The 26,180-nt window shown below is 35.3% G+C and overlaps 1 protein-coding gene and 1 pseudogene across 2 annotated transcripts in view; one reads left to right on the forward strand and one right to left on the reverse strand.

Annotated features, from left to right (window-relative positions):
- MACIR (macrophage immunometabolism regulator) overlaps window positions 1-26,180 on the forward strand; it is a 790,687-nt gene that overhangs the window by 742,813 nt on the left and 21,694 nt on the right. The window contains exons 8-9 of one of the 2 annotated variants that reach the window (XR_014838456.1): window positions 11,015-11,118; window positions 14,842-15,015. The exons of the other annotated variant lie outside the window; for it this stretch is intronic. The gene's annotated coding sequence lies outside the window, so the exon portion shown is untranslated. The remainder of the gene's footprint in view (window positions 1-11,014; window positions 11,119-14,841; window positions 15,016-26,180) is intronic. 2 annotated transcript variants of the gene reach the window in all.
- The window catches only part of LOC146405663 (dematin-like), a 121,610-nt pseudogene that overhangs the window by 81,651 nt on the left and 13,779 nt on the right, over window positions 1-26,180 (reverse strand).

Raw genomic sequence — 26,180 nt, forward strand, 5'->3', positions numbered from 1 at the left:
GGCATTTCTTACGACCTAACATACTATATGTTTTTTTTTTTTTTTTTCTTTCTACAGCCACACCTACAGCACATGGAAGTTCCTTGGCCAGGGATTGAATCTGAGCCTCAGCCATGGCCTATGTCATAGCTGTGGTGATGCAGGATCCTTTAACCCACTGCACAGGGTCGGGGATCAAATCTATGCTTCCACAGAGACTTGTGCCACTGCGGTCAGATTCTCAACCCACTGTGCCACAGTGGGAACTCCTATACCTTTTTTATTATTAGTGCTATTTTTTCCCACTGTAATTCATGCTGCACATGGACAGGGAAATTTTGTTGTTTTGTTTACTTATATATCCTAAGTACCTAGGACAGAACCTGGCATAAAGAGAACAAATACATAAATATTACATTATATAAAAGTATTTAGTAAATATTAATTAAAATATAGCTGTATATACATAAATAAAATATAAATCTATATTAAATGAGCTCATGTAATACCATATTTATTTCTTTCACAGATGCGTTTCATATACGGTTTAATATTCATACCAAACTTAAGAGCAGCTATCATTCTCCTTTCATTGAAGAGGAAATAGAGAAATTAAGTAACTTATTTCAAGTCACATGGTTTGTAAGAGGTCAAGATGGCATTTAGGCCCATTGGTATCTGACTTCAGTGTTCATATTCTTTATGCTTCCACATGACTTTATCTTTGACATGTCTGAGAGGAAGACTTGAACAATATATGTACAGTAAGTCCTCCTTTTCTGAGGTTTCTTTCTTCCATTTCAGTTACTTGCAGTCAACCATAGTCTAAAAATATTAAATGGAAAATTCCAGAAATAAACAATTCATGTTTTAAATTGTGTGCCATTTTGAATAGTGTGATGAAATCTTGCACTGTCTCACTGCTTCCCAACCATCAACGCTTCTGCTCCTAATATCCAGCCATTTGCATCATTATGGCTAGATGATTCAGAATCCCCTGAAGTAGATTAAAGTCAGGAGACTAGTTGCCTAATGCTGCATCACAATTCCTACATCATTTACCTCACTTAATATTGTCATGTAGTCATTTGTCATCTCATAACATCATAGAAGGATGAGAGAAACTGCATCCACATAACTTTTAATATAACATATTTTTATAATTATTCTATTTTTTATTAGTTGTTTTTAATCTCTTACTTTGCCTGATTTATAAATTAAATTTTATCATATAAGTATTTATGTGTAGAAAAAACATGTTATTTATGGGGTTTGGTATCATTAGAGGTTTCAGGCATCCTGTGGGTATCTTGGATCATCTCTTCACAGATAGGTGGAGACTAGTGTAATCATGTTCGTGTGATTAAACCTTGAGTTCCAAATGGCTTTTTTTTTTTCTATCTGAATTTAATTTGGATATTTTAGTTCTACAGCAGTAGAGTAAATAATCCCAACTTTGTATAGCTCAATTCTCCTCAAAAGTGGGGTCTAATTACTGGCCAAAATTCAACGCTGAATTTAAATCTGTGGCTCCTTAACATTTATTTGACTTTGACCTTTATGTAATCTTTAGACTTCTAGTGCTAAGTGACATGAAGGATGCCTGTCATATTCTTATACTTAACTATTTTATAAATGTTTGCAACTGCTCCATAAGAAATTGCTTTCGGGTATAAGGAGCATAAACAACAAAAGTCATAGCCAATTTAATGTAATTTTCCTAGGTTGAATAATTTTAAATCTCTTTAGTGTGAGGGTATAATTTCTTTTAGACTTTTTGACTGGATTCATCCTCTAGTTTTTAAGCACAATAAAGAGCAAAAACTATTTAAAATCTGGTCAAGAAGGGGGGAAAGAGTTAAAAAGTTGAGATTATTAATGTGAATTTTTCAAAGCATTATTACATCAGATAGGGTAGTTTAGATTATGCTGAGGCAACAACCTGAAAATCTAAGTGATTTATAACAAAACATATTTCTACCTTGTGCAATGCATCCATCCCTGGTCAGTTAGTGTTCTCTTCTAATCTATTTACTCTGGAACACAGTCTGATGAATTGGCCTCTATCTAGAACATCACACTCTGATTGTTCCAGAGAGAAGAGAGTTGGCAACTCATAAGCTGGTTCTTGAAGTTTTGTTCAGAAATGACATTGCACCTAAACAAATCACCATGTCCATGACTGGATTCTGCCAGACAAGGAAGTAAAGAGAAGTCACATGTTACAACTTGATGGCAGGGGAGGAGGGGTGCAAAGTAATTTTAGAAGGAGGTAGAGTAATAAATTTAAACATTAATAAGATCTACTTAAATAATCTTCAAAAATTTGACTCATGGAGTTTTAAAAAATTGTTAATCTCAGAGAATATTTTCCTTTGGTTTTTGCTTTATCTTAAACATAGGAAAATTTGTGCTATGTAAAAATGTGTATACATTTCCAAGATTACTAGTGTTTTCCTTTGACGATCAAATCACTTTAAAACAACATTCCCATTACAGTTTTTGGACGTAACTATATTTACAATGAGAAACAGTTTTTGTTCTGAAAATTCACTCATTTGAATAGCCCCATCCTAGGCAGGCTCTCCTAGTCTTCGATTTCACCTTAAATGTTTACATACACTTGTTTGTTGGCATACTTCTGCCAAAATGGGATAATCTGTGTTCAGCCATGCTATCCAAGCTATAGTGCATTTTACATAATGAGAACACAGCTGGTATGGTGGCTTGATTCCATATACCCTGAACATATGGCTTAGGAAAGGCCAGAGGAGCTCTGATCAGGAAACTTGATTCCAATTACAAGAGATGTATTAGAGTCCATAGCTCTGTGAAGAAAAATATTGTTTTATAAGTATAGGCTTCATTAAGCACCTGTCTGCACAATTTACTGAGGTTATTCAAGTTTAGAGTAAAAATGGCAGTGAGGGATTATGCTTCATTTTGAATATCTAAATTTATTTTGACTAAGGTCAGGACTACAAAGTGAAATGAAATATAAACCTCTTTCATGTACCTCTTACTACTGGCAAGCTCAAGATTGACTTCAGTATCCATTTGGTTTTGCAATCACTGACAGGCTAATCTTTTTCCCCTTTGTCCAAAGAAACAGTTGGGTAGCATTTGTCCTCTTTCCAGAGATATTCACACAGTAAAGACAACATCCCTAGTCCAAATTATTGTGTGCCCCAAGAATGCGCAAGAAGTAGGAGAGACAGGGACTTGTGCAGTGACCCATGGGCTTAAAGCCTTTCTTAGCCCCAGTACAGAACCAGATGGCTCCTTGCCTCACATCTTTTATTTCAGGCATTGTTGGCTGCCTTGGCATTTGGGTACACTTTAGGAAAACTTTTTTCTCATTATCAGAGCCGAATATTATAGTTCTGTCACCTGCTTCCAAAGTCTTTCCTATTTGTCTTGAGCTCCCAGCATCCTCAGCAGGAAGCTATTCCAATAACCAGGTGACTCCCTTTTGGAAGTAGCAAGAAGTAGCAAACATTAATCCTTAGGAAGCATTTTTTTTTCTTATTTCCTAGGATTGCCTGTTGAGGTTAGATTTTGAAACAAGCATGAGATCTTTGTATTTCTTCCATAGCCCATAGTTAAATCTGATTTATAATACTGACTGCATTAGTATATATTGAATATGGGAGTCAGCTGCTCCCTCTGTTCAGTTTTGTGCACAGAGGTTGGTGAGTGCTCAAAGAATGGCTCTGAGTTTCCTACACTTTGTGAGAAACCAACAGTATGTTACATGGATTTTCCAGATATTCTTTATTTATCCCTTCAGGTCATCAATTTTCACCTTCTTCTGTGGCTTGGGAGGTTATCATTTTGAACTGCATCAATAGGTACCCTTGCCCTCTGGCTTATGGTTTGCCCATGTAAGTCACTGGTAGAAGACTGAGCGGTGAGAGGAGAGGGATGCTGGGACATTCATCCAGAGGGCCCACCTTGACTGTGGCTGCTACTTCCATCCTACAGGGTGTAATGGCTTTCCACACGGCCAGCTCTGGTATTACGCACCATATCTTTTTTTTTTAATTTTTTTATTTCCCTAATACATTTTTTCCTACTGTACAGCATAGTTATCAAGTTACACATACATGTATCCATGCTTTTTTCTCATATTATCATGCTCCATCCTAAGTGACTAGACATAGTTCCCAATGCTACACAGAAGGATCTCGTTGCTAATCCATTCCAAAGGCAATAGTCTGCATTTATTAACCCCAAGCACCCAGTCCTTACCACTCCCTTCCCTTCCCTCTTGGCAACCACAAATCTATTCTCCAAGCCTATGATTTCCTTTTCTGTGGAAAGTTTCATTTGTGCCATATATTAGATTCCACATATAAGTGATATCATATGGTATTTGTCTTTCTCTTTCTGACTTGACTCAGTATGAGAGTCTCTAGTTCCATCCATGTTGCTGCAAATGGCATTATTTTGTTCTTTTTTATAGCTGAGTAGTATTCCATTGTGTATATGTACCACTTCTTCCGAATCCAATCATCTGGCAATGGACATTTGGGTTGTTTCCATGTCTTGGCTATTATGAATAGTGCTGCAATGTACATGCAGGTGCATGTGTCTTTTTTAAGAAGAGTTTTGTCTGGATAGATGCTCATGAGTGGGATTGCTGGGTCATATGGTAGTTCTATGGATAATTTTCTAAGGTACCTCCATACTCTTCTCCATAGTGGTTGTACCAGCTTACATTCCCACCAACAGTGCAGGAGGGTTCCTTTTTATCCACACCCCCTCCAGCATTTGTTATTTGTGGACTTATTAATGATGGCTATTCTGATTGGTATGAGGTGGTATCTCATGGTAATTTTCATTTGCATTTCTCTTATAATCAGGGATGTTGAGCATTTTTTCATGTACTCGTTGACCATCTGTATATCTTCCTTGGAGAAATGCCTATTCAGGTCTTTTGCCCATTTTTCCATTGGGTTGTTGGCTTTTTTGCTGTTGAGTTGTGTATTTTTAGAGATCAAGCCCTTATCAGTTGCATCATTTGAAACTATTTTCTCCCATTCTGTAACTTGTCTTTTTGTTTTCTTTTTGGTTTCCTTTACTGTGCAAAATCTTGTCAGTTTGATTAGGTCCCATTTGTTTATTTTTGCTTTTATTTCTGTTGCTTTGGGAGACTGACCTGAGAAAATATTCATGAGGTTGATGTCAGAGAATGTTTTGCCTATGTTCTTTTCTAGGAGTTTGATGGTGCCTTGTCTTATATTCAAGTCTTTAAGCCATTTTGAATTTATTTTGGTACATGGTGTGAGGGTGTGTTCTAGTTTCATTGATTTGCATGCAGCTGTCCAAGTTTCCCAGCAATACTTACTGAAAAGAGTGTCCTTTTCCCATTTTATGTTCTTGCCTCCTTTGTCAAAGATTAATTGACCATGGGTGTCTAGGTTTATTTCTGGGTTCTTTATTCTGTTCCATTGGTCTGAATGTCTGTTTTGAAACCAGTACCAACTGTCTTGATGTCTGTGGCTTTGTAATATTGCCTGAAGTCTGGGAGAGTTATGCCTCCTGCTTGGTTTTTGTTCCTCAGAATTGCTTTGATTCATCCCATGTTCACAAGGATGGTTCAGCATACACAAATCAATCATATACCACATTAACAAAAGGAAAGTCAAAAACCACATGATCATCTCAATACATGCAGAAAAAGCATTTGACAATGTCCAACATCCATTCATGATAAAAACTCTTACCAAAGTGGGTATAGAGGGGACATACCTTAACATAATAGATGTTGTTTATGACAAACCCACAGCAAATATAATACTCAATCTAGAAAAGCTGAAAGCATTCCCACTAAAATCTGGATCAAGACAAGGATGCCCACTCTCACCAACATTATTCAGCATAGTACTGGAAGTGCTAGAACAGCAATCAGACAAATAAAAGAAATAAAAGGCATCCAAATAGGAAAAGAAGAGGTAAAACTGTCACTGTATGCAGATGACATGTTACTGTACATAGAAAACCCTAAAGACTCAACCCCAAAACTACTTGAACTGATCAACAACTTCAGCAAAGTTGCAGGATATAAGATTAACATCCAGAAATCAGTCACATTTCTGTATACTAACAGTGAAATATTAGGAAAGGAATACAAAAATACAATACCTTTTAAAATTGCACCCCAATAAATCAAATACCTGGGAATACACCTGACCAAGGAGGTAAAAGACTTATATGCTGAGAACTATAACACATTCATCGAGGAAATTAAAGAATATGTAAAGAAATGGAAATATATTCCATGCTCCAGGGTTAGAAAAATTAATATTGTACAAATGGCCATACCACACAAGGAAATGAACAGATTCAATGCAATCCCTATCAAATTACCCATGGCGTTTTTCACAGAACTAGAACAAACAATACAAAAATTTATATGGAACCATTTCTTCTTGGTTTTCATTAACACTATCCACAGTTTGTAAGTAGCCCCTTAATGCTCCTTCCTTACCCTTTCTCCTTCCTTCCATGACTTTGGCAGATACAAGGTATTTTGTAATTATATGATTACGGTTGTGAACAACTGATTCAACCCATATGCATATTTACCACATATGATAGCCCTAAGATATTTTGTACAATTTGTAGATGCAGCTGACGCTATTTAATTGTGTCTCATCAATTTTCCTTCCATAATTGTGTTTTTGGTTTCCTGTCATAAAACCTCTCCCTTAACTTACTACATAGTCTCCCAGTTTTGATAATGTATGTTTTTAGATTTGGAGTCTGAAAGTATATGGACACAGATCTTTTGTAACTTTGAGGAAATGTAACTCTTTCCAGAAGAGTTGGGAGAAAACGATTAGAATGTGAGAAGGGTCAGTTAGTTCTCTGATTGATTATGTAACTCTGAGCAAGACTTTTAATGTCTCTAGATTTTAGTTTCCACTTCTATAAGGTAAGGAAGCTGGGCCAAGTGCATCTCTCCATGAATACAATTTCATTCCCTTATTAAGCCTCATTTATATGGCAGACACTCAGAAAATTGCTTTTGGTGTGTTAAAAATCTAGAGCAACCTAATGAAAAATGATTTCAGAAAGTGTCACTTTTACTTCCAAATTCCTTTCCTTGATTCTAGAATTTCCTAAGTTGGAATCCATCATCTTTTTCATCATCATGGAAAGTTCATGGATGATCCTTTGGCAGGGTGTATAGTCCTCTGATTATATGTTAGGTAACTGGGTCCATGTACCTTTTTCTGGAATGAGTGTCCATATCTGTCACATAATGGAATAATGACTTCCCTTCCCAGAAAAAAAATTATCGACCACTTTTCTTTTCCTTTTCCTCACTGCTACTTCTTGAAGACATGGGGGTATTAAAGTTCCAAGCTGCCAAATACATAGTAAATGTATAACCTACTGCCCCCATAAAGGCATTTATCATGTACTATGAGCCATCTTCTTTTCAAAGGTTTTCACATTTCTTTAAGATACTCCAATGGATCTTCAGATCAACCTTTGATTCATAAAAATGAGAGAGGCTTTTTGTCTAGGTGACTTGCTTTTTAGCTATAAGCAGCAGGCATATTCAAGGACTCTTTTAGGATAAAGAGAAGATGCATATTTCCCTCAGTTAAAATCAGATTGGGAGTCTTTATTCTAAAATGAAGTATCTGTGTTCTGTTTTGCACAGTGTTTTCCTTTCTCTGAAGTACTAACTTGTTTAATGGAATTGTCATTGAAGTTTCTGTCTCTATCACACTGCTCTATCAAGCCTTTAGTTTTTCTTTCATTGATTTTTTTCCCTCCTGTTTCTCCTTATAAAAGGCATCAGGGCACATCTACATGATATATGGAGCAACACACCAGTCTTTTCATATAGGATATAGTGCTAGAGGAGGCAGAAAATAACTTTGCCTATAAGTGATGTTTTGTTTCCAAAATGTCTCTCGTTCCTTTATGTATTTTCATTCCAATTTCCAGCCTCAGTATTCACCCAGAACAGGTCAATTAATTTAATCAGTTATTGTATATATGTCTCTCTACCTGCCTATCTATTATCTACATCCCTTGTAACTGTATTTTTAATCTATTGTCTATCTGTCATCTACGTATTTATCTAACTCATATATTTTTCTAGAATCTATCTGTCTATTTCTATTTATCAACACAAAGAATTTTGAGACTGTGTTCTGGGTACTTGTAAGAATTAACTCATATTTTATAAGAATTATCTCACTTTATCCTCAAAAACCTGTGATTCTTAAACATTTTTTGGCTCAAAGACACTTAATACTCTTAAAATTATTAAGGATCTTAAAGAGCATTTGTTTATGTAGGTTTTATGTGTGACACTTCATGTTCTAGAATAAAATTGAGACAACTTGAAATATTTAGTAATTAGTTTAACAACAACAATGATAAAACCACCACAAGGTAACATAAATAATTTTTAATGAAAATAAAAATATTTTTAACAAAAATAATGTAGTGAGAAAAAAGTGGTACTTTAATATTTTTCAAATATTTGAAATGACTATTAATAAAGGACAGACTCATATCTTCTTTTGCTTTCAATCTGTTGTGAAATGATGTTTTATAGGAAGCATATGGAGAAATTCTATCCTCACTTAGTTATCTAGCTGGAAAATGGAAGATGATTTTAATAACCTAAAGGTTATTTCAATGTTGAATCCAAAATCATGTCAATACATTTTTCATAGTCTGTTACATTTGAATCCACCGGAGTATTTTGCACATGGAGTGGATATTTTTATTCATGTATAATTTCAGAACATTAGACATTAGTCTTTTGGAAGACATTGGTTTTCTGAGATATGCAGGTTTTGGCAGTATTTACACATTTCATTATATAATATGAAAGATCAGAATGTAGTAAAATTAATATTTTCATTGGTTCATCAATAATATTCTTTTTTTTTCTTATTAGAGCCACACCTGCGGCATATGGAGGTTCCCAGGCTAGGGTTCGAATTGGAGCTATTGCTGCTGGCCTACACTACAGCAACAGCAATGTGGGATCCGAGCCATGTCTGTGACTTACACTGCAGCTCATAGCAATGCCAGATCCTTCACGCACTGAGCAAGGCCAGGGATTGAACCTGTGTCCTCATGAATACTAGTTATATTCGTTTACACTGAGCCACAAGGGGAACTCCATTATCAATAATATTCTTATAAGAAATTGACTTTTTTCTTTTAACTACAAGTGGACTGTGGAGAAAATTAAAATGATAATTTTTTTTGGTGCTATCTCCTTGGCTTTGCAAGTCAACTCAGTCAAAAAGGCAAATGAGTCCATGATTTTCTTTTCTGAGGAGATGTTCATTTGTGCTGGATATTAGATTCCAGTTATAAGTGATATCATATGGTATTTGTCTTTGTCTTTCTGGCTCATTTCGCTCAGGATGAGATTCTCTAGTTCCATCCATGTTGCTGCAAATGGCATGATGTCATCCTTTTTTATGGCTGAGTAGTATTCCATTGTGTATATATACCACATCTTCCGAATCCAGTCATCTGTCGATGGACATTTGGGTTGTTTCCACGTCCTGGCTATTGTGAATAGTACTGCAATGAACATGCGGGTGGATGTGTCTCTTTTAAGTAGAGCTTTGTCCGGATAGATGCCCAAGAGTGGGATTGCAGGGTCATATGGAAGTTCTATGTGTAGATTTCTAAGGTATCTCCAAACTGTTCTCCAGAAGAGACTTGTGGTTGCCTGATGGGAGGGGGAGGGAGTGGGAGGGATCGGGAGCTTGGGCTTATCAGACACAACCTAGAATAGATTTACAAGGAGATCCTGCTGAATAGCATTGAGAACTATGTCTAGATACTCATGTCGCAACAGAAGAAAGGGTGGGGGAAAAAACTGTAACTGCAATGTATACATGTAAGGATAACCTGACCCCCTTGCTGTACAGTGGGAAAATAAAAAAAAAAAAAAAGGCAAATGATGCTTAACATTATTATGAAAGTAGTTTTGACCTCAGAAATCTCCTGAAAGTGTCTCTGGAATCCCATCATGTCCACAAAGCACACATTAGTAAGCACTATTCAAAACATCCCCATTTTACGAATAAGAAAACTGAAGCAGAGTGAGTTTAGGTGGCTTACTCTGGGATACCTAGCCGGTAAATGAAGAAAGTGGGATTCTAACTGGGGTAATCTGCTACCAAATCAATACCATTAAAGTCCCTTTTGATAAATCCGATAACATCTCAGTGCTGATGTTATATGATCAATGCCATTTGTCATCACTTTGTTTCTCTCAGCTCCTTTTTTTCTTCTGCTTCCACAGCATCATCCTCTCCTAGCTCTCCTGTACCACTTAGGCAACTCTTTTTCAGCTTTGCAGCTTCCTTCTCCTATACCATCCATTCTCAAGCTGGAGTACGTTAAGTTTTCATCTTTCCTCTCTTATCCTCCTCAGTTTAAACTCATTCTAGGCAATATACATGTGCATGCCTTAATTTCCATTGAAATGCAAAGGACCCAAAGATTTATATCTCTAACTCTGATTTCTCATCTTTTATTTTTAACTCATCTTCTTTCAAATACATTCTAAACTCTCTAGTACCACAAGCAGAGCTAGTCACACCCTCTTTCCACCCACCCATGCCCTAAAGCTGCTTCTTTCCTGTATCTTATTTAATGAATGTTATTACAATCTATTCAGTTGTGAGACAGGAGCCTATGAGTTATCCTTTCTACTTTTTTTCTCTCACACTACCACTCCTCGAATTCCATTACTCTAGACTTAGCCACTGTATCTTATGTGCTGAGTGCAATGGTCCCCTGCCTACCTTTTCTCCACAGTGCAGGCATAGTATCATATAAGTTCAGCTCTGTTTCCTTTCTGCTAAAAATTTCAGGGTATCTTCATTTTTAGAATCCACTACTTTAGGATTGCCTATGAATAAGATGGCTGTAGGTCTCCACTCAATTAGTAACTTCTGGTAACCCAACTATGCCTAATGTAACCCCATTTCACTTTAAAAATGCCTTGGTTTGCTTGATGAATCTACAGGGCCGCCCTACCTATGGAGGTACTGTATGATTGAGTCTCTGATTTCATCATGGACACAGCTCTTCCTTATTCTGGACTTCAGCATAAATTACCTTCATTTTAGGGTAAGCTTCCAGATTTTACCTGTGTCAGTCCCATAGCATCAGAACCATTCTATTTTGTAGCTCTTGTTTTATTTGTAGTAAATAGTTTTGTGATAAATTTCCATGTCCCATTTTAGACTATAAACTATGTGGGGGCAGCCAGTGTGTACTTTTAGCTGACTCTGTATCCTCAATATTTTCCAATATTTGGACATAGTGGGCATTTGATAAAATTTTTTGAAGAAAATTCTCAATGCCTAAGATATTTCATATATTTCATATATTTTAATAACATGTAAAATGTTTTTTTTTTGAAATTGAAATTGAAAAACTTTTTCAAATGCAAATATGAATAACAAAGCATTGTTAAGATCTTTTTCTCCTGAATTAGTTCATCAGAGAATTTTTCCTTTTTTATAGGAATAATGGAGGGAATGAAACTGATCTGGGAGCAAGTAAAAGATCACTCAAAAATAGGGGAGTAGCAGGAGTTAACGGTGTGCATATGAGTGTGTGTGTGTGTGTGTGTGTGTGTGTGTGTACTTTGGTGGTGGGATGAAGCTAATGGGAGGAGATTTTTTTTCTCTTTGACCCAGTTGGAAAAGCCTCAAGTGAGATGCAGATACCCATGCTATTTTACAGTTTAACTACTAGTGAAAAATATTTTGATATAGGCAAGCCAATCAAACTTTGTGGTTTTTTTTTCATTTTTCCATAGTGAGAGGGTTCATTTTTGGCTCACTGGCCCCTCCAGCATTACGGTGTTTGTTGCAGCTCACTGAAGGAGAGGCAAGAGGAAATGGTGCAGTTATGTGCCAAGAGGGTAGTCAGAGAGGTCACTGAGCTTTGTTTAATGAGCACATGGAGGACACAACCTCTGCTCCCAAGTTATCCGAATTTTCCAGAAGTAGAATATTGATATAAAACCCTGAGTCACAGGTAATCTAATAATGACCTCTGTAATAAATGCCTTGAAGAAAATCTCTTTAAAGGGGGTGACTCTGAGATCATGCTCAATTTAATAAATGTTCACACATATTTTAGCCTATTGTTTGCCAGTGAATCAAAAAGTATAAACTCTGATTCAAATGGCAGGTACTTTAATTTTAGCTAGAATTATGAAAACACCAAATGACCTCTGATCTTCTGGAAAGTAGAAGACACTTCACATTGCTTTGCTGACCTGCAAAGTAAGTGGCACATAACTCCTATAATTACATGATTCACAACTCCTCCTAAGCCTCTCTACTTCCATGTTGAAGGCAAACGGTGTAATAACTACATGTTACAGCATCTAAAAAATATGTAGAAGGTCTCCGATACTTAGTTTATTTAGCCCCAAGGTGTAGTGTGTAATCTAGACCCTCCTTTGAAAGGTACCAAACACATTTGAAAAATAATTTGTGTTGTGCTTTTCTGTGACGTAATGGTAGTTTTTACTTGGCAATGTGTAGAAGTTTTTCCAGTTCAGTATTGGAAATTATTCAGTCATCAAGACAATGACTAACAGTGTAAGATGCTTTTATAAAAGAAATTTAAAACATAACAAAATGTTTTTATCAGTCATCAAAATTTTCTTTCCTCATATTTTCTATAACTTTACATTTTGTGATTATTCCCCTGTAACTTTGCAGTTTTAATTCAGTCCCTGGTGCCAATATATAGTGAAGGAAAATTTACCTCTGTAATCTCCCTGTTATTAAATGTGTAGCAATGATGATTATTTCTTCAAATCTAGAGAACTAGACAAAGAAATCAATTCTAATTAATGCAGATCTCACCATAAGGTCATTACTAACTTATTGTGTGATTTAAGTGAAAGGTTAAACTTTGCCTTACTTTATATTTTTGTTTTATAAAAGAAGTTTTCACAATAAATCTATCTTCTAGAATTAAGGACTAGAAATAAATGGAATAATGTACACATAAAAACTAAAAAACTTGATAGTGTTGAAACTTTTTGCTCATTTCATGTTATTTCACTTAGAAAATAAATTAAATGCTATCTACAAAGTAGATGTTGTTTTTAAGTAGATGATTCACTTTGAAGTTTAAATTGTATTATTATACATAGGTCCATAAATTTTAGAATAAATGTCCTATTAATATTTGTTTGACTGATAAATGTTTATTAAGCACCAGTAATGTTGAGAGTCATAATTAAAACTATACATCTTTATCATTCATTGTCCATTAAATACACATTTTGACATTCCTTTATTATAGAATATGACATACTGAATTGTCATTATTTATTTAATTGTCTCTCCTCATATCAAGTATAAAAACATCCATTGGAATAGGAATGTAATTTATTTAAATTTGTGTCTACTGAACAAGCACAACTGCTGGTCCATCGCCAAAACTCAGTAATGGCTTATTGAATGGATAAAATGCACATGATCATTAGGGGGTAAACTTACAAAAGAGAGAATTGACCACTCGAGATCCAAATTCAGACCAGTAACCCCAAAGCAAATATGTCAGTTAAGAATGTTGCTGACATGCTGTAGAATTAGTAGAATTTATACATTTCTTCTTGCTTCATGGTGTGTGTTTATGTGGGTTTGTGGGGGAAGAGGGGTCTGTCAGCCTGATGGAGTAGGAACAGTGGAAGATGAACATACCATAGGGTTTGAGAAAGTCAAGATAGACTTAATGGAAAAGCATCATCCTAAAGGTTCATTAATTCCTTCAACACATTTATTGAATGCTTTTTTATGTACTGTTTTAAATTGTGAGAATATAGCAGTGGATAAAACATAGCCCTTTTCAGAGCTCATATTTTAGTTAATGTAAAAAATTGGGGAAGCTCCATGACTCAGCAGTTAATGGACTAGAGTCCATGAGGATGCAGGTTCACTCCCTGGCCTCGCTCAGTGGGTTGGGGATCCAGCATTGCCGTGAGCTGTGATGTAGGTTGTAGACATGGCTCAGATCCTGTGTTGCTGTGGCTGTGGTGTAGGCTGGCAGCTATAGCTCCAATTACACCCCTAGCCTGGGAACTTTCATATGCTGTGGGTGTGGCCCTAAAAAGCAAAAGAAAAAAAAATTGGAGGATAAAGATGGCTCATTTGTTAGAGAGACAACAGGAAGATGTTCTTCCCATTGAAAATGCAATATTTTAAATAATCTCTGAAAATAAAAAGATGCCCAGAGAAGAGATTCCAGGATTTCCAGTTCTCTTGGTACTTAATAGATCTATCTGGAAAGAAATTATTCCCATTGGTTTACCTAACCCTCACACATTGTGTTTTAAGCTAGTTTCCTCAGAGTCTATATCTATAATGGGAATGAAGGTAAAGAAAGGATACATGTTAGGATGAAATAAAGGTCAGGAGAGGAGTTTTTAATGAGTGAGAAAAAAGGAGAAAAATGAATATGAAAATATATTTAGATTTATTTCTAGAGCAAAGGAAAATGAGAAAAGAAGTTTGTGAAAATAACATCCCTGCTTGGCTAAGATCCCATGTGATTATATTCAGACCTAGATATTAATCTTCATGGTCTGTCATATTTCTTTATTTTACTCAATGTGGTGAACAGGCATTATTTATTCCACTTTTCTTATTTTCTTCTCTTTAAACTTCAACACAGTAAAGCTAGATTTCCTTGACCACCTTTTGCAATTTGTACCTATTTTTTTTGATATGTAAAATTCATCATGATTATCTATTTTGGAGGAAATTGTTGTTTCTTTATCTCTATTATTTTGTGCTTATTAAAAATACTCTTTCTTTTTAGACCCTAGAAGTTATCCATTTTTTTTATGTTGGAGGAGACTTGGGATTTTATTAGAGGATTTCTTGAAGCTATCTCTTTTTGAAACTGTATCTTGACATATAATTGAAGAAAAGACACTTGCCATATTAAACTTGGGCACCAATGGAGAATGCAGGAGGACTTTATCTTCCCCAGGTAATGTCACCAATATGCAATGAATCTCTCTGTGAGGTAACCATGGTGGCTACTCTGGTTTCCATATCATTCAACATTATTCATAAAACATGATTTTCCTATACTACTCATAATTTTCTTTGATTTCCTAATTTTTTCTCTTGTTTTAAATGCACTTTAATAAGCCAGTATGTTCCAAGACAAAGGATAATTTTAAGACAAGGTAAGCATATGTAAATAATCACTATGAACATTTTTATTTCTCCTTGTATGTCCAAATTCACCTATTGGTTTCTATGTACTCTGGGTTCGATTAAAATTTCTTGCTACTGCTCACAAACCCAATCTTATCTCTGCCTAGTCTAGTTTTATGAGGACAAAAACCTTTTTGTACATAAAATAATCAACTCACTTAAAGTGATGTAATTTAGTAGTCTCGAGACTGTGCAAATTTACAGACTTAGGTATTCCTCAACTCAAGTACAGTTGATTAAACCTAAGGATTTAGTAATTAATACAAGTTGCACATTTGCACAGTCATCCCTAATGTTTATAAAAGTGTATGTTTTGCATAACATTTACATTGCTATCCTTGTCAATCGACTAGCTATTCTTAGTTTGATGAGAATAGACAGATGGTTGGGGTATGTATAGAGGTGTGAGGTTAGGAAAAAGCAGTTGAATCACATAAATGTGTAGAAAGATAAAGAGGAAAGCAGAGAGAAAGGGGCAAGTGTGGGTTCCTTTGTGACCATGAAATTTATTAGACATTATTCTTTTATTTTAAAAGTGTTTGGGATTATTAATCTTATTCTTCATTTTCTCCATAGACTTGCACATTTTCATTAGAGTATTTTCACTAGCTGTGGTCCTACTTTGCCCTTTTAAAACATTACCTTCCTATGTGGTTGCTTTCTTCCTTTTCTAATGATAGCACACTAGAAAATAGTTTAAACTGTAACCTCTAAAACCACTGAATCAGATCTTACCTATAAAATGGAGTGTATATCCTTACCACAGTACTTTCACATTGGCATTGGAAAAGTAAAATCTTAATTTTTAGAGTTATGGAGTTGAAAGGCCACCACCACAAAGTGTGCATGATGACATTTACACAGCTTCAATGACATGACACTTTAGAATGAGAGCTTCAAGTCTTCTGACTGTGGCCCACCTGCAAGTCATTATGGACCAAAATGTTTCTCAAGGCCTGATCATATTATTTATAGAGCTTGACCAGCCTGTCAGAGAATAATAACAGCATTTTATACTTCTGCTGTGCCCTATGTCTCAATGTTCCTTACTAACATGAATAAATTCTCATATCACTTCTGTGCGGTATTGGATAAATATTATGACATCAAGTTTTACAGATGGGGAAGTAGAAAATGAAGCACAGATGTTAAATAATTTTCTGCAATCCCAGGTCAATATGTAGCACTTTTCTACAGGCTCTATAAATAATACCAAGGATCAAAACTGATGTGTAGAGAAGCAGAGATGGGTGAGGGAAGCAGGGCTCATTTAAGCCAATTGAATATGGAAAAGCCACAGTGGGAGTAGTTAAGCTAAGAAGGTGATTGAAAAAAAAAAGAGGGATTAAGTTGCTATGATTTATTTATAGCTTCTATCCTAGTAACTTCCCAAAAGGATTTGAAACTGGAGAATTGGGAGCCCTCTTCTTCCCAAAGGTGTTACTGCAAGAAAAAGAATGAGAACAGACACTAGGAAAAAAATTGCATAGATTCCTAATGAGGGATTATTGTTCTGTTGGTCTGATTATACTCTGGTAATGAATTTGTAAATGGACTAAGGAAAGAGTTGATTGAGAATTCATATTTATTATATCTTTAGCAAGAGAACTCTCATCTTTCCATCCTTTTTCTCCCCTTAATCTTCATCCCCATCTGCTTGTATTCGCTCACTTCCTCTCCTTATATAAAATATATATTTATGATATAATACATATTTATGTAACATATTTATACTATACACTGAATGTATTCTCATATATATTATATATTTATACAACATATATAATATACACTATTTATGTACACCATTATTTTTATCTTAATATTTAGATTTTTTCAGGATCTCGAATTAAATAGAGGTTTACTCCACATGCACATTCCACATGATTAAATAATCATTTGGATAATTACATCCTTAATATCTGTCTCCCACAATGGACTCCATGAGGATAGTAACCATCTGTCAATTTTTTTACCTCTGCCTCTATCTCTGGTACATGCCATAGAGGTTGGCATATATATAGTAATATGCCCAGTAAAAATTTCATGAAAGTGATTGGATGAATGAAAGAAGAAAGTAATGAAATGTTTCGTTTGAGTGGATCTTGATCCTAGAGTGGAGCAATGACTGGTTCAGAGAGAAAACTGTGTTCCCTTACAATTTCAAAACCCACTAAGTCTCTCAGAAATCTAGAACGCAATGTGCCAGTGCACTGTAGAAGACACCAATGGAAAGTAACTTCAGAATAAGAGAAGTTATGAGAAGTAACAACTTTCTGAACTCTGGAGAATCTAGGCTTCAAGTATATAGTATAAATAATTTGAGGGAACCTCCTGAGAGCAATTTCTTTTTTAAAAAGTTTCTTTATACTATAGTTGATTTAGAATATTCTGCCCATTTCTGCTGTACATCAAAGTGACCCAGTTATACATATATATATATAAAACATTCTTTTTTTTCATATTATACTGCATCATGTTCCATCACAAATGATTAGATATAGTTCCCTGTGCTATATAGCAGGATCTCATTGCTTGTCCTAGAGCAAGTTCTAAAATTAGGTTAGTAAAGAGCTTATCATCCTGAGATCAAATTAGGTGGGAGAATTCGGTTACTCATTTTTCTGGTAAACAAAGTTTTAAGTGGGAGTAGTCACTGCACAACAAAAGAATAAAGATTTACTGAATTGTAAACACTACATTTGGTTCTATTAAAATGTTACAAATAGTTTCTCTCTCTCTCTCTCTCTTTCTTTTTTTTTTTTAGGGCTGCATTCATGGAATATGGAAATTCTTAGGCTAGGAGTTGAATTGGAGCTGCAGCTGTGACCTACACCACAGCTCACAGCAATGCTGGATCCTTAACCCACTGAGCAGGGCCAGGGATTGAACCTGCTCCCTCATGGATACTAGTCAGTTCATTACTGCTGAGCCACGATGGGAACTCCCTACATAGTTTCTTGACTATTTTAAAATAGCAAACCAGCTATAATGAAAAAAATAAAAAACATTATGTAAAAAAAAATCATGGATTATTTTCTTGGTTACTTTGGTTTAGGCAATGGAGATTCACTGGCAGTAAGCATCCTTAACTTCATGGAAGCTATATTCAATCACATGGAGCCAGACATCACACACATTAAAATATAAATATGGTCATTTTAAACTGTAATAAGTATTACAAAGAAAACAACATGGGGTATTATGGAGTAACTAAGGTGAAGGAGGAGGTGGATGGCTTTTTTTATTCCAGTTGCCTAAGACAATTTCTTTGAGGACTTTAAATTTGAATTGACTCTAGAGGGATAAGGAAGGAATTAGAGATGTTAAAAGTGGAGGAAGAACATCCTAGGGTGGAGGGTAGAGTGGTGGCTGTTAGGCCCAAATGCAAAGGACCTCAAATGGGAAAGAGGCTGGCATCCTAAGTTTGAGGATGAGAAAGGGGAGTCAGTTTATTGTGAACTGCTAGATAGTGAACTGCTATAAAAGGAGTCTGTAGACATAGGCAGGAACCTTACTTAGATCTTGCTACTCAAAGTATGGCCCATGAAAAGCTGTTATATAGTAAATTTACATGGTCTAATTTACCTTTATAAAGGTAAGCTCTGGGTCTTATGGGAAAAATGGAATCTATGAAGACCATAGCGAAGGATGTGATGTTCTAGCAGAAATCTGGGTGGCATTATTGTGGCCAGTACTAGGAAGATGGTATTAGAGGTGGAGATGTAAAGCAGTGAATATGAAGAGACCTGGGCAAGTACTGGTGGGCTGCTTGTATAAGAAAAATATTTAAAGTAAGAGATGTTCCATAGACATTTGGCTTAAGCAATGGATAGATAGTAGTATCATCTTCTAAGATAGAAACACCTAGAAGAAAAATAGATTTGGGAGTTATAACCACTATTTTGAAATTTGACATCCAAAAAAATGTCAAGTTGTTCTTTTGTTTGGTCCAGATTTTCTAGTAGTTAACTCTACTGGAGATCTGTGTTATTTATAGCCACAGAACAATATGAGAATATCTAGGAGTGGAAAGAAGAATATATCAGACCTAGGCCATGAAACACACTAGCATTTAAAGATTCTGTGAATCCTTGTTACTCAAACTGTGCTCCATGGACCTACTGTATCAGAATCATTTGGAATCTTACTAGAATTACAGAATTTCCAGACTTGGGTATTTTAATCTGAGTTTCTATAAGAAGTTCTACTGTAAAACGTTGTGTCATAATAAACAAAGAAGACAGGAATGGTATAATGATTGAAATAGATAAAACAACTTGGAACAGGTGGTATCAGAAATATCAAGAGAGGAAATGAATGCGGGAAGTAGAAGTCAAAACTATGGAATGCACTGATAGGTCAGATGAGATAAGGACAGAGAATTGTTCTTTGAATTTCATCCCAGCTTTCTTTCAAAATTAGTTCTACATGTATCCACATTGTTATTAATAACCCTCATCCGCATAAAATATACTCTATTGGTTCCCATTAAGTCCTTTCTTCATCTCACACCCATGTCTTGTAACTAACTCATTATTTTCCTTCTTTTTTCCAGAAAAATTTATCAAAAGAACTGTTAAAATTATTACTTTTGTGTTTTTATTTTTTATTTTCTCCTCAACCAGTTCTAATCTAGTTTATGTCCTTACTGTACCATTCATGGAAGGTTGAGTTATTTTACATTTGAACTGGGAAAATTCAATGCTTTTCTCTGGGAGTTCCAGATATTTAAGCATAAAAATAGTTTATTTAAAAATACTTAAATAAGCATCATTAAATAAGTAAATTTTATGTTCATTAAGAGTATAACTTCAATTTCCACACACCAATCATATCTGGGTTTGTAGTGAATATAGAAAAGTAGCATAAAAATGAGTTGAAATAATCACCTCCTTGGTAAAGCAGATAAAATTAATACTGCACCAAGGGATCTGTCAAGATAAATGGAAAGAAGAAGTTGAAGATGTTGACAGCTATATCTATCTGGGTCATGTGTTGATGGAGAATTTAGCAGAAGAAGAAAGCTAGAGTGTGTAAAAAATAGTCTTCACTATTAGGTGAAAAGCTGCCAAAAAAAAAAAAAGAATAAAAAAATTTTAAAGAGCTATGTGATTCTACCATTCTGTCTCCAGCTGTACAAGTGCTGCATGTCTGAAAGATGCCACTAAATGCTGGTTGAGAACTCTAGCAAAAGAATGTAATTTTTAAGTAACTCATGGTGCAATGTAACAGAAAATGCACTCTGCTTTACTGACCTGTTAGACATGGGCTGAGTTACAGTCATAATGTGGCAGTTACAGTGTAGGTGATGAATAATTTGTTTAATTCTTTTCCTCAAGTTACAAAGCTAGGCACTGTTCTGGCTACCAAGATTTGTAAATCTGTGGCATTGAATGTAATGGCAAAGAAAAGATGTATTTATCAAAACATTTCTAGAGACAGCAGCAAATGCAAATTCCCAAGAGAAGTGCAGATAAAGTATTGTATGTATTGGGCAGTGAGGTGGTTAGGGAAAGGAATAATAATATTGAGTTCTGGCGATGAGAGGAAGTCTCATGAATAAGAAATCTGCATTTTTGTGCATCCCCAATATCAGTCATAGGACCTGTTATGTAGGCAAACACAAAATAAAAGTTGAGTGCCTGACCAAATGTGGTAGAAGTTTAGGAAAATTTAAGAAAGCATCCAAATGTATAAATGGAGAGGAGGAACATGAGTCAGAACCCAAAGTAGGGAATAATAGGGATTACTCTGGAAAATAACAAATGATCCATTTTAAGTGTGCAGACCCAGGGGTGTTGAACTTTATGATGTCCTATCATGCTCTTCTAGAGGAGGCATGTGCCCTGGTATGTGCAGTGTGCTTGTCCAAATAAAAAGATTTTTCTTCTCACAAAGGCAATCATGTACTCTAGCCTAAATTTGTACCTTCAGACTTTCATCTTCCCAGACCTCCTGTCTTTATATTTGCACAGATGTGTCCAAAGGCTAGGGTGGTTTTCTATAAGAAGGTAATGGGGAACTGATCTAGAAAGATAAATTAAGGCCACATATAGAGGATCTTGAATGTTCCTGGAAGGAAACTATTCCTAATTCAGGAGACAGTGCGCAACTAATCAAAGAGTGTTTTTCAGCAGAGATGGTGCCATGTTTGGAGCTGTAAATCAGATCTTGGAGCGATTGGAATGGGAGAAGATGGGAGTGGTGAAAACAGTTAGAAGAGTAGATCATAGAGCTTTACTTAGTATAAGAAGACAGTGTATTTTATGGATTAGAAAACAGAGATTGTGATAACTGTATAATAAATGAGTTTGGTTAAATATGGAAGCACATATAGAGTTTGGTTAAATATGGAAGCACATATACATTAACAGACATATGAAATTAATGTATATGGCTAATAGAAAAAATAACTTTTACATATGTATATGCTACATGAGCAAGACAAAACTTGCTCGTCGAATAAATTTATAGAATATTTTCTATATGCCAGGCACTGACCAGCTTGGATATTAGAGATTCAAAGGTGAATGAAACATAGTTATTGCTATGGCAAATGACAATAATCAGTACATTAATATGTATCTTCTCTTGATGTTTCTGGAATCTAATTATTTTAAGCTTAATGTTTCCATACTGATGGCAAGGTAAGGATGTCTTTTATTATACTCAGTTGTTTCTAATTTTCACTGTTACTTCACTCTTTCATTTTTATAGGAGACAATCAACTCCATTCAAAATTGTATGATCAGAGTTCTCATAAGACTTAAATTATATTTAAGTATATAAACAATCCACCTCTAAATCTAATGCATAAACCTAAGAAAAATTCATGAATACATTACTCCTGATTCATAGGCTGGAATACTTTTTGTCTTTAGTCTACCATAATAGTAATGGAAACACAAAATTAAAAGAGATAGGTATTAAGACATGTCAATCAATATATCTCATGTTATTAGAATGGGAATAGATGGGTCATAATTCAAATTTGTGGGGAAGGAGGGATTGTTAGATAGTTTCCATTTGTCCCTCTCAGTTTTATCACTCTGCTCTCAAAGCCAGTGTCCCATCCATGTGGATCACAACAGTGGGCTTTCTGGATTCCAGTGGGGTTCAGCCTATGGAAAGACTACTTCTTCTCCTGACTTCCTTTTTGCAAGATTACCTTATGGTGTCTAGATCCCTCCAGGAAGTTCACTACTCTTCAATAACAGCCTTTTCCACTGACTTTCGCCTTATGTATTCTGGTGACCATTTCTCTCTTTTGTTCCTTTGGCTCTTCTAGGGCTTATAGCAATTACGATTTTTCGTAGCTTATCCTTATCCTACAGTCTCTTATGATGTTCTGAAACTTTGTAAACAGTCTCTTTAGTAAACACTCATATGAGAATGACATATGTTTCCTTTTGGGAACACTAATTTAGGGAACAATAATAGAGCTGGAGGCTGTAGCAATATATGCAGTATTAAGTGGAGGGTGCATCCTGGATATTTCCTGGAGGACAATATTCAGATATTAAAGTTGAGAACACTCAGCTAGGCAGAGCAACAGTTCCTTGGAGAACAGAAATTAAAGATTAGAGAAAATAAGCAGAAGTAATATTCTAGGAAACCATCAGAAAATAAGAATTAAAAGATCAGGGCAAAACATGAAGTAAAGCAGACATGGCATCAATGAATAGGAGGAACTTCATAGGAAAGGCAGTTACTTTATTCCCCATTTACCTGAATAATTGTAGGAATGGAGACAATATTTATATATTCATAACTATATGCTAAATAGTTGCTTTTAAGTATTTATTTCTTTGCTTTTTAGGGCCCCACCTGCAGCATATGGATTTTCCCAGGCTAGGGGTTGAATCAGAGCTGCAGCAGCCAGCCTGTGCCACAGCCGCAGCAACGTGGGATCCAAGCCATGTCTGTGACCTACACTTCAGCTCAGGGCAGCACTGGATCCGTAACCCAGTGAGTAGGCCAGGGATTGAACCTGTATCTGCATGGATGTTAGTCGGGTTTGTAACCTGCTGAGTCACACAGAAACTGTGCTTTTAAGTAATTATTAGCATTAAATTTTTTATGCTATTAAATAGAGCTGTTGATCAGAAGCACATAGCTAAACTGAGATAATGGGGTATTGAAGATAAAGCAACATCTTCCTTTTATTGGCAGATGAAAACATTGAATTTCTCTGTCCTTTAAAGGTAATGAGTTTTAGAAGTATATATGCTGATCTTCCCCCAAATATCTTCCAGTTTTTCAACTAAGTCTGAATCCTTAATTTTGTAATGATAATCTGAGGATAAGAATGTTATAGCAAATGAGGTTCAGGAGAACTATTCAGGTGATATGATAAGAAGAATGGTAATCTCCAAAAATGTCTATATGGTAATCCCCCAAACCTATGAATATGCTGCTTTACATAGCAAAGGGACTTTGCAGTTTTGATTTAAGCTTAGAAACTTGAGATTGGGAGATTATCTAGATTATCTTGTATTCACATGAGTCTCTTAAAAACAGAAAAACTTACCTGGCTTTGGAGAAAGGGATGAGACAAAAAAAGAAAATGTAGAAGACACATGAGACTTCTGGTTTGATGATGGAGAAGTATGACCACCAGCCAAGGAATGTGGGATGCATCTAGAAATTGGAAAAGGCAAGGGAATAGATTCTTTTCTAGAGCCAATAGAAGAAAATACAATCCTGCCAAAATCTTGACTTTAGCTTGGTAAGACCCATGTTAGACTTATGGAATCATAGATGATAAATTTATATTTTAAGTTTAGAAGTTTGTGGGAAAATGTTAAAAATGCAACAGAAAGCTTATACCAAGATGGATTTAGAGAACATGAAATTGGAAGTTTTGAATAAAGAAATAAAATACAACAGAAAATCCCAGCTGTCTTGGAACAAAGTTGATAAGGGCAAGTGCCTGTCAAGAAAGACTCTATACTGGTAGAAAAAAAAAAAAAAAAAAAAACTGGAAAAAAAAAAAAAGCAAGTCAATAGGTTAATGGTCAGTTCTGCCAATTAGTTACTACATCAAAAGTCAATAGCATATGCATAGAAAGTTTGTTTATTATTCAGAGTCTCAAGAATACCTATATTTTTGGCTTCTGTGAGATATAACAGTGATGGAGATAAGAGAGAAAGAACTTAAAGTTTACAGCTCAGCAAAGCTCACTGCTGCCACATGAAATCACTCAAAAGACACCCTCTCATGCTCCCTCTAAGTGTTCTTCTTAACTATTGCATAGCATACCTGTATACATTTCTTAATTGCCATTGCTAGGAGCAAACAGTCCCATTTGGTCTACCATTCCCAGAAATGAAACTGAAGTTAGTATTGGCAATGATTATGAACATTTTGATTTTGATCACACCATTTGATCCTACCATTTTTGATTTCTCAAAAAATATCATGAATTTACTTCTACTTTTGAAAAGAAATAAAATTTTCCAACACCTTGTTTACCCATGTCAGAAGGAACAACTGCTAGAATCTTGATATCCTCTAGGAATTGATTGTCAGATGGTGACCCATAGGTTCTCTATAGCCTATCAATTTCAGGAGAGACTATAACTATAACATTAGAGGATGGGATTTTTTTCCTTCTTTTAGGGCCAGAGAACAAGAAGGTCTTCACATTTGAAGTAAGGAAAGGAAAAGATATGTTAATAAAATATATTCCCGTGTATAATTCATTTCAACAGGTCATAACTCAATTTGAAAAGCAGTTGTACTAGAAGAAAAATAATTTTAAAACTTCTAAAAGCATACAATGTTTTCAAAAAATTATGCTTTAGATTTTATGATCAGCATGCATTGAAAAACAGAAGTCAGCTGGATAATTCAGTGAATGTAGATTTTTTCCCACATTGTCGTGTTTCAATACAATTCACAGCTGTATAAATAATGCCACTCATAAACAGAACTCGGGCAAATTCAATTTTGTTTCTATTAATGCAGAATGTGCTAAAATTTTCTACTTTTGTTTACTTAAAGAACATGTATGTCTTGGTACACAAAAGCTCTCTTGTGTTCATGTAATTGTAAAAAAAGTTAAAAACCCACTTCAAAATCCTAAGGGCACCAAGCAGTCATCCTTCCAAAGAGGTCTGTATTTTCAGACATTACATGCATTACTGATTGTGGAACAAAATCCACTGCATAATTTCTGTGGTTATCTAAAACTGACAAAACAGCTGGGAGAGAAAAACTTCTGGTTGCTATTTCCCCAGATTTTCTTTCATCTCTCTCTCTCTGAGGAATTTGCGTTCAGAACATACATAACACAATCCAAAAAGGGAGACTTTTTCTGAATGAAACATGCTCTGTCTTAAGCGATTTCTAATGTGGTATAAATTCAAAGTTTTAGAATCTGATGATACCTACTCCATGGAGGCCTGACAGTAAGTCATGTAATACATCGATGAGTTTATGGGTTTCTCGGTTAGTAATTCCAGATGGTGTGCCTGTGCTCTGGCTGTGCTCTCTTTGTAAATCATCTCACTCACAATCAACAGATATCCAGAAGCACTTTAATTGGAAACATTTATTTTAACAGTTATTTATAACTTTCAATGGAATCTCATTCAAGAATGTGGAGCCCTTCGTTTTTCATAAAGCTGGGCTCTTTTTCTGGAGAGCAGGTTTTGGAAGGGTATGTGCTGCCTCAAACAAAGTTTTTTCCTGAGTTTTTGTTGGTTCAATATATTTGTGGTTTAGTCTTAAGAAATGCTTCTATTGAGTCCTCTGCCTCTCTCAACACGACCTTCTTGCCAACACTTATTTTGGACTAGAAAGTACTTCAAAAGAAAAGCATGTTTGCCACAGTTGAAAAATGATTGCTGTTAATGCCAGGGTCTTGGTATCAGCTCTTCAAACCACTATCATTAATCTTAATTAGAAAACTAAAGCAAAGGTTT

The sequence above is a fragment of the Sus scrofa genome, chromosome 2 (genome assembly GCF_054392235.1).
Source record: "Sus scrofa isolate SSC_HxYL_T2T_F1_AM1 chromosome 2, Sscrofa_HxYL_maternal_Yorkshire_Landrace_v2.0, whole genome shotgun sequence".
NCBI lineage: Eukaryota > Metazoa > Chordata > Mammalia > Artiodactyla > Suidae > Sus > Sus scrofa.